The sequence below is a fragment of the Mercenaria mercenaria genome, chromosome 5, assembly GCF_021730395.1.
Source record: "Mercenaria mercenaria strain notata chromosome 5, MADL_Memer_1, whole genome shotgun sequence".
NCBI lineage: Eukaryota > Metazoa > Mollusca > Bivalvia > Venerida > Veneridae > Mercenaria > Mercenaria mercenaria.
Window position 1 is genome coordinate 82,293,016 of NC_069365.1, and position 10,110 is coordinate 82,303,125.

Consider the following 10,110-nt stretch of genomic DNA (forward strand, 5'->3'; position numbering starts at 1 on the left):
CTCACGCCCCCTAGCACCGGTGTAAGCGGAACTCTATCACACATATATTGAATGGACTCCATGATCCCAAAGGACCAGAAGGCATCATACACCTTTGTGTATTTGTACAACAAAAACTCATGCAAACTGAATGGATCCCGAACCTATTCTTATACCGTTTTCGTACTATTAAATACTTTTTGTTGGTATTTAAAAGAAAACTTAAATTAATAACATTTAACCATACACTTGTACTATTAAAATCTGAACAATGTTTTATTAATGCAGCTCCCTTTCTGCTCTCAAGCAATTATCGAGTAAATGGCAATTCTCTTCGTTGATACGTTGTAGCCATAAATACGAAATAATACAGCGGTAGGAAACCAAGCACAGATAAATACATTATTTGCAGCGTAAATAAATTGTTACAACAGAAATCGAGATTTGATAATAATACCTGTTAAGTTCGAAGTGTTTCCAATTAACAAATGAAAGCGATTTCAAACATTTTCTAGCTAGAACAAATTGGTGATCTCAAAGAACACTGCATTCAGGGTCTATACACGTAGACGTTTTCTACTTTTGAATGTTATTTTCTCCTGATTTGTTAACTACATTTCATAAAAATTATGAATGTGGTTGATTTTTAACTAGTTTGAAAAATAATGTTTCTTGTATTTTCACTTATTCTGTTTTTGTTTAATACTAGATTCGTAGATTTTGACTTAGGTCTTGCGTAATCTCGGCGAGATTAAAGTTCGTCTTTTGATATATATTTCACACGTATTAGTATTTTAGTTTGTTGTACTTTTATAATCCTCTTTCATTTCTGACGCTAATTTTATATTAGATGTACTTTATCAGAATTCAAAAGCAATATTTACTAGAACAAGCAAAATGACAACATGGAAATCTTGCATTACATTATAAATATCACAGGTCGCTCTATCTACCGATATATTGCTCCGATTGCATATTTAATCCGTCTCCCGAGTAGCATATCTCCGCCTTATGTTTTTACGTCACGCAAGATACATTTTGTTGATTTCTGCTGATCACAAAAGGAATGCATTTATTTATGACCTACATCATTTTGCTAATGAGGTTTCCGTCTTTTGTTTGGCAGAACTTACAAAAGCTCGCGCTAAGTAGAGTTATTGTGTTTTAATTTAGAACAGAACAAATGGCATGATATGTCAAAATTGACAAGACAAACGGTGATAATATATTCATGTGACAAGACCATTTGCAAACCGTTTTAGTCCATGAACAGGCTCAATCAAACCGAACCTGCAACACTTTTGTTTTTGTCGTATTGAACTACCCGTTGAGTTTCCACCGTTTCTATGTTGTTAAAAGTCAGAATTTGAGTAAAACACTCTCGGGACTGGATCAAACTAATTGTAGTTTAAAATTTTAACTTGAATAGCATAGCTGGTAAAAATAAACACAGTATCTTCTTTTTCCTACTTAAGGAAGGGTAATAAGGTAAAATAACATATTAATGGGTTCAATTGTTAACTCAAGATATAAATAAGAATGATAGAACAGCGGTTAAGTGAGTGTAAAACGAGTTAAAATATAATAGCACTGATATGCAGCAGAATGTATTACATTTTAATCCATCTCTTACCTGTGATATATTTACCAAACGTCACCAGATCATTGCATGGCATACTGTAGATGATTTTATTAAGTATATCTGGTTATTTTTACAAATTATCCCTTGTTTTAGAATGATCCTAAAATGAAAGGTTTATGGTAATTGATTCAGAGAAACGTTAAGAGAAATGTATCTTAGCTATAAATTCAATGACTGTATGTTGTTTGTCTGTTCAAGTAATGTAAATGCGTTTCGTGATCTAAAGTTTGGCAGACTGAATTGAAAAAAGAAAACATTTATTTAAACTTACTATGGGATAATTAACATGCAATAAATTGCACCGAGACCCGACCTATAAATTCTAAATTAGTTATCAGATAGAATATTTATTTCAGAAAAAAAAAGAACATCAATGAAATTATTTCAAGTGTTCTTTATCACCATTGGTTATGTTTGGTGAATTTAAATGTAAACAAGAAATACAGTTGAGAAAATAAAGCTTCTGTTACTGAAGCGCATATATTTGGCACTTTTATGACGACCATAAAGTGATTTGTCAGTATAAGATAATTTATTCTGTTCCTTTGAGCGTTAGAGTGATGAAAACATTTTTATGAACAGCTTTCTTTACATTTTAGAAAATATAATGTTTAATTTTGACTTAAACGTTATCAGCTGAGTGGATCCCGCGAAACTGTTGCTAAATCGGTTTGAGTGACAATTTCACTAAATAGTTTACATCTTCAGCCTTTCTAAGATCCGATTTTTATCGGAAGATGTTTGTCAAATTCCATTGGTTCAGTTAATTGTGCCTTGATACATAATCAAACTAGTGTTAAAATGGAATTATAGCCGTATCTTATAATAAACAAATAAACTACTGGCATCTTTCAAAACAAGTTAATATACCTATGAAACGAAAATAGCACAATATATTTTCTGTTAAGTTGTGACCAATTCAATGAGAAGATAAAAATCTGTATAATTTTTTATAAATTCAAAATTATTATATCCACATCCTTGTTTATCTTTTGTCTTTATCTGTTCAAGTCAAACAGTGAGTGTTGGAAAAACAGATTCAATAATAACATTAAAAATCAACAAAATATAAATTTTATCTAATAACGTCGTGGAGAATAATAGGAGCTTTGTCCTACACCGGTTTTAGTTATATGAAATAGCTTGAAATGTATACCCCCATCAAGGTTTCAAATTGACATCAAATAAGTTAGCGTATATATTTAATTTTCTTCTTAAAGATTTTTACTTTGTCTCAATATATATTTGCCACATATGTCTTGATATTGTCTCATACGATTACTAAAGACAGCATAGATTACGGGGCAGTAATAAAACGTAACGTAAAAGGAACAAGTCAACATTATCAGACTTACATTAATTTATTCTCTTTGAGTTAACTATGTTTGAGTTATGTTTAATGTAAGGTAGAATTCCGCCACAGCTGAAGATGGTTAAGAATGTAACAGTTGACTACTATGAAGACACACGAACAAAGGCCTAGTACAGTATATTTAAAAGACAAACAGATAAACGGATGTAGGCTAACCTTACCGAAAAAGCTTATACACAGATAAATACATATGCACCAAAACGTACAAAAACATTCAAGCCATCTCATTAACTATGCATTTTATGCGATATTAACTTTATTCAAATACAATAAAATCTGAAAAGTAAATCCCTCGGAAGCACCGAGAACAAGGCAAACAGTGAAAATTGCAGACTCGGTTTGATTGAGTCTGTCAATGAACAGTAATAGATAATGCAACACTGCCCACGCCCCCAGTCATTTATGCTCTCCCTGAAATCGCTGTACTATGAATGTGTGTTTCTAATAATAGCGATAATCGTATGGTGGAGTAATGGTACCTTTAATTGGTATTAATGATATTAAAATTGTTTGGTTGGTATACAAGTTTTGAATACGCGCATAAAATGTTAATTATTAGCTAAATATTTATTTACATGTCAGATGTGAAATGACTTATGATTGGAGTGAGGAAATTCCTTAATTTATATCGTGTTCGCTGGAAAATGCCTTGTAACAGGCAAAAGTTTCATTTAATTCTATCCTTTTTTCAGCAATATACATATGAAAGTATGTTTTGTATGTAGCTGTTAGCATGTCAGAAATTCCAAATCATTTCATGTTATTGTTTTATGAATAGTTGATTTTATTATTATATAACCACAAAAAAATTATCATATTTTACAAGCACTTAGTGTCTAAAGGTTTATTCTATAGTGCCGTGGCTAGCCTAAGTCAATAATGAGCGACGCTGTTCTTTAAAAATAATTGTTGTTTACGATATGTCTAGTATTTGAATAAGTCAATGAGAAAAGCGGAAAGGACCGAATTATTAGAAATGATAAGGCAAAATCACGTCTGGGGGTGTTATTGATAAGACAATATGGGGATGTCGGTAAAAGACGACGCTCGGGAACGGATTCCCGAGTAGAACTTCACGGCTTCTAGGTGAGCTTTATGTTATTTGCCATCTTCAAGAACGAAAATAGATTGCCATTTCACAGAATTGATATGGCTGTCCAATATTTAAAGGTATATTAGATACAAATTTCATATATAAGCATGAACAATTACTTCAACGTAAAATCATCAAGTTGTGATTAGGTTTGTGATATACATATTGTATACATGTATAGATACAAACAACTTGCTCTCTTTTTGATAATCAACTGTTACTGCATGAAATACGAAATTTAATGATGAATATAGCTCTATATGCAAACTAAATTTATCTATTTGATAAAATGAAATAATTATATTTATTGAATATTTTATACGTTTGAAATTGATATCTAATGATGAAATATTTAAGTGAAAGATGACCATTGGATATTGTTAACTTATGTTTAATACTGGTGTGTAATTTTGCCTCAAATAGGTGACTGTTATTAGACAGAGTATGTACATAGCAAATCAACCCTAATGCCAGTTTGTCTCTTAAATGTGACTGCTTTCATGTCGGCTCATATTCCATGTCACAGGTTTTTGTTGAATTTGTTAAATAATATCATATGATATTCTCCAGAGGCTCTCTTTATGTCATTGTTTTTAATAGATTCAATACTGAAGTTACATTTAACAAATATCCCAACGTAACGATTCAATTAGTTTTTGCCAATATCTTAATAAGTTTTATCTAAGGTACATTTCTGAGAAATCTTTCATAAGTTTTGAAAATTATATCGTAAATGCCATACAAAATGTAAAACCTCACAGGATTGATATTCAGCGCGAGAAGCTGTGCTACAGGGGTTTTAATTTGAATCATACACACCCAGACCTGAGTTATGGCCCTTGGCTTAGTCAAAACTATACATTAAAAGGCATAAAAGTTGTGTCGCACATATCTCAAACAGTATTTGACCTAGGATCATGAAGCATAATAGGAATGTTATTCTACATGACAGATGTGAAGTTGAGCATTTTAGATTTTATTGCGGATTTCTGTCAGTCAAATTACAGTTATGTTTAATTGTCAAATATGCATACATGAGATTAATAACATGTGTTTACGAATCGGATAGAAATATCCGTCCCGAGGGCACCTGCGCATTGGGCGGCAATGAGGCTTGCCGAATTACCGCCAATGCGCAGGTGGTCGAGGGACAGATATATCTATCCGATTCGTAAACACATGACTGATATTTTTTCTTGCATATCGTATACATGGTAACATTTTATTCTGGCTGATTATTTTTCTTGCATACCGTATTTTACAAATAAGAGATAGAAATACTTACGTAGCACTCTTTGTTATAGTAGAGAAAGCACGGGAAATTAACGCCCGTAAGCAGAACTGACGTCATGATGTTTTGTAATGTTATGTTTGTATGGTAAACTAACGTATTTTGAATCGAGAAATATACTATAAGGAACGGAGAGAAACTATATCAAGGTACCTGTTTTTTTTTTTTTTTCGTATTTTACATAAACAATATATTATTAGTGCATGAATCACTAGTTGTCATAAACAGCACGAGAGTCATCTGGCATGGGGGGGTGCCAGATGGGTTTTGCCGGCATGGGTAAAATCACCGGAAACGCCAGTCCAGTGTGCAAGAAAGTAGTTTGTTTCGCATGTATCTCTAAACGTTTTTGACTTAGAGTCATAATACATTAGGGAATATTTATGTAGCATATGAAGTTGTGCACCTGGTGTTTTGTTTGGGATTTCGCTCAAAAAGACTGGAGTTATGGTCCTCGAATTAGTGCAAAATACAAATAGAGTTATTATGTTGCATGTAATATCTTAAACTAGTTTACCTAAAGTCATGAAACCATGTAGGAATATTATTTAGCATGTGGTTTTGTGAAATATTCTTTTATTTCACATTGCGACACCAGGGTTATGGTTCTTGACGTAGTAAACGAATAAATGTTTGTGCCCCATGTATCTCAAAATCTCTCAAAATGAACTTGACCTAGAGCCATGACACATTAGAGGATTATTTAATAGCATGTGAAGTTTGCACCTAGTGTTCTTTATGTATTCCATTCAGCTAGGCCAGATTTATGATCCTCTTTTAGTGAAAAATGCACATGAACTTTTTAAAGATTTGACCTTAAAATATTTCACCTAGAGTCCTGAACCCATGTGCGGTGACGGGAGTGGGGACACATGTGTCCTTCAGACACAGTTCTAGTTTTGTTTCAATTATGCGATCCTTCGGCACATAGCAGCTATTAGAGATTTTTGACATAAACAATCCAAGCATCCTGTTTAATCAAAATTTCCTTTTTGCATTGAATCGTTTACTTTTAAATTAGATTTATTGCAAAATCGTCTATTACTTACAAAACTTATTTTCTTATATTTGGAATATCTTATAATTAGGTCCTTATTATCATACAATTTCCCTTTTATTCTATGAACGGTTCTTTGGTATCGGCATTATTTATATTAGTCGTAAAGTCAGCAATCAAAATAGATTATGAATTATAAAATATTCAGTATCGTATAATAAAAAAATATATCATTAAATCAGCCTTACATACAGAGCAATACACCGAAAGTATGCTAATTTAAACACAATCAATTTTACTGGGAAAAAATCAGTTTAAGTCTGTGTTAGGCGGCGTGAAGTATGTAGCATATTGAACAGATTCAGTCAAACCGAATCTGCTATTATTTTGCCTGGTTGTGTTCCAAGTTTCTGAAGGATTTTTTTTTTTCATATTTTAAGATTTTAAGTACCGCGTGACAGCTGTAAAAAATTGTCTCCATGTACTTGGATTCAGTGTTGTTATGTTTTCTGACCCTTTTAGGATTAATGATAACATTTGTTTGTTTTTCTATTATAAAATTCCAGTCAATCCGATGCTCGGGTGCAAAAAGGGGGCTGCTCATTTCATCACCTCCCACGAAGAGATCCAAATCAAACCGAATATGCTATTATGTTGCTTTTAAGTTGCGTTATATATGCTTCCACATAATTTTGTTTAATACTTTATATGCTCTTATATACTTAGCGATAAAAGATTAAGTCAATGGCCTGAGTGAAAATGTAAATCGCAGGATTTCTTTTTTTTTTTTTTGAAGTAGTCATTTATTATTCATCGTTATATCTGCTAGTAGATCAGACACGTGGAGTAAAACGTCAAATGACTGTTTATCTACTATATATTGTCAGTTTGGTGCGTATATATAGGCTATGTTTTTTCAATTAGCGAATAAGACTCTGACTTATTCTAAATCGCATTATTAAATACTTGAATGACATTGGTCACATTTCTTATAAATTAACCAATTATACGTTGCAATACGAAAAGCCACATGTATGTATTTAAAAACTTAAATAAATGTACACTTATCAAACGGCAATGGCGAACCTGAAGTGGTTAAAAGCACGAGTGAACGTAAATTTGCACCAGGGCAATGAGTTGTTTGTGATATACCTAAACACAAATTATAGCAATTACTCGATTCTTGGAATAAATTAATAATATAAAATACCGCCTTTAACGAATTCTTCATATCGACACCACAGGGTAAAATGACGTCAAAATGACAACACACATCCCTGGCAGATAAGTAAAACGGTTGTAGTGCCAACCTTCGGTTATTTAGGACAAGTTACTGGATTCTGTTCTATGCATTGTACGAATTGTAGTAAGGTAAACAACAGTATGAATAAAAGGTTATTAGGTTATTTATAGTAAATCAATATAAAATATTACAGAATAAACATGTAATGCATTTGTAAATGAATACTTCAGATTGATAGCGTATCCAAGTGCAGTGTGGATCTTAAATGATCAAAAATATTATTGTTCAGGTCAGAGAGCAAGATTAAAGGCTAGAATTCCCTGTATATGAGATGGGCGAAATTTTTCCCAATATACTGTATTTCTTCAAACTTTGGATATTGAAGGACAATCATCTAAGAAACAAAAACATGCAATAAAAGTCATAGGTCATAGTTATTGAAAAAGTGTTATCTACCCGTGAAAACGGGAAAATGACGCTTTCAAGGGCAGATAACTCTTTTTCAATTATTTTAAAAATATTTCTGCAAACAAATTAAAAGTACTTTCAAAAGAAAATAATTAGGGCTTTGTATTATTTACGAACAATTAAAAAATAATTTATTTCAAAAGGTAATATTCACTCATGATATGGATTAATTTTAGTTAAATTAACGCCTTGATTTAGCCCGATATAAATCTACAAATATGTCCATTATTTCTTTAATTATACCTGTTTATTAAAGAACAGAATAGTTTTTATAATTATCAGAAATATTTTATTGTTAGTCCAATTATCGGCCTAACATTTTTTAAAAGCAAATGATTTTGCTTAATACCACACGTTGATTTTTATTGTGCCATAAAAAAGAAAGGAGACATAAAATTGTGAAGCGGGGACAGATGTTCTGTCAATTAAATAACATTACATTTCGTGATTAGAAATGTTCCCTAGGGAAATATGAACATAGATAATAGTGTACGGACTAGCGGGAGTAACAAATGTTACTCGATCTATATATTCTCTGTCATGATATATTTGCAATACAGTTTAACCTGCATTAGCGGTCACCTGTATTTAGCGTGACACTGCTTAGAACGGTCACCTTCTGTTGCGACATTTGGAATTCCCTATGTAATGACCCTTCATTAACGCGGTCAGCAGATTCTAGAAATTTCTGCAAAATGCACTGTAACGGCCACTAGATATCTTTAAGTCTAATCCATATGCATTTAAGGTAAAATCACCTTACAAGATATGCACGATGTACATGGCAAAGATAATTTTACGTATATAAAAATATCAGATATAAACCATTAGCACCTAAGACCCCTTGTTTTACTCAATATAAAAGACAAAATGCAAGGGTATATTTCTAGGAAGCACAGAGCACCCAGAACACAGCCATAGAGCCATGCATCGCAAAGCAGGCCCACAACAAAAACAGTTGTAACGAAAAAATATTGTAGACGGAGTGCTTCACAAATCCAACAACAATTTCACTATAAATATATGTAAAATACAGAAAATGGGGGTTGGGTGGTAAGGGGTAGATAAAAAGGGTCGGATGTCGGGGGGAAGGTGAAGCAAGGATGAATATTAAACAAGGAACGCCACGTTCCTTAAACGTAGTATTCCTACAACGTCGCAGACACGCACGTACAAAAGACAACCACATACACATACAGCTTACATACACTGATAAACAGACAACATCACTGTTTGGCACCGCCTATAACAAATACGCACCGCCTAAGGACGCCGGCGGACAAAATTATGGTGGGCACGATAACTTACTAATGGTAAAAGGAGAGAGTAAGCAAATGCAAAGAAGTGTAAATGCAAGGGAAAGGGATGGGATTGGACGATGGGGTAAAAATGGGTAGTGTGGGGAAAATGGAAAGAAACAACGAAAAAGACAACCTACACAACACAAAGTACAAGACGGACAGAAAACAAGTTGAAAATAGGGGCACCGCCTTGGAACGGTCAGTAACCTATAGAGGAAACTGAGGGTTTAAAAGCCTTTAGGGCATACCAACCTCGCACATACCCTATTTTCGACAAGTTAGAAAAGACAGTGTAAATAAAATCACTCCCCGCTGAGAAAGGCTCTAACATTAGTGACAAAATACCAGATCATATAAAGTAAAACATAAAAATAGGGACAATCTAAGGTATAAATACACCAATGTACTCAAACTTGTCTGAAGTCAGAGCACCAAGAGCCTAACTTTCAGGGCACGACTAAGCAAGCTGCAAGCCAAAATTCCACTACCTCCGTCCGTTTTATAGGATTTAGGAGAAGAGCATCAAGGAGTCTTATACCTAATTAGAAATCGCACCATCAAATAGGAAAGCGTAGCGATTAACTGTAGAGGGGTCAATCACGAAACAATATTTGATTAAAATAAGCATTATGTTTAATTTTTCGAATTGTATAAATAACATCTCCGTAGTATACCGGGTGGGTAAGACCAAGTTTTAAAAGTGTTTTAAGGTTTGCGTTATATA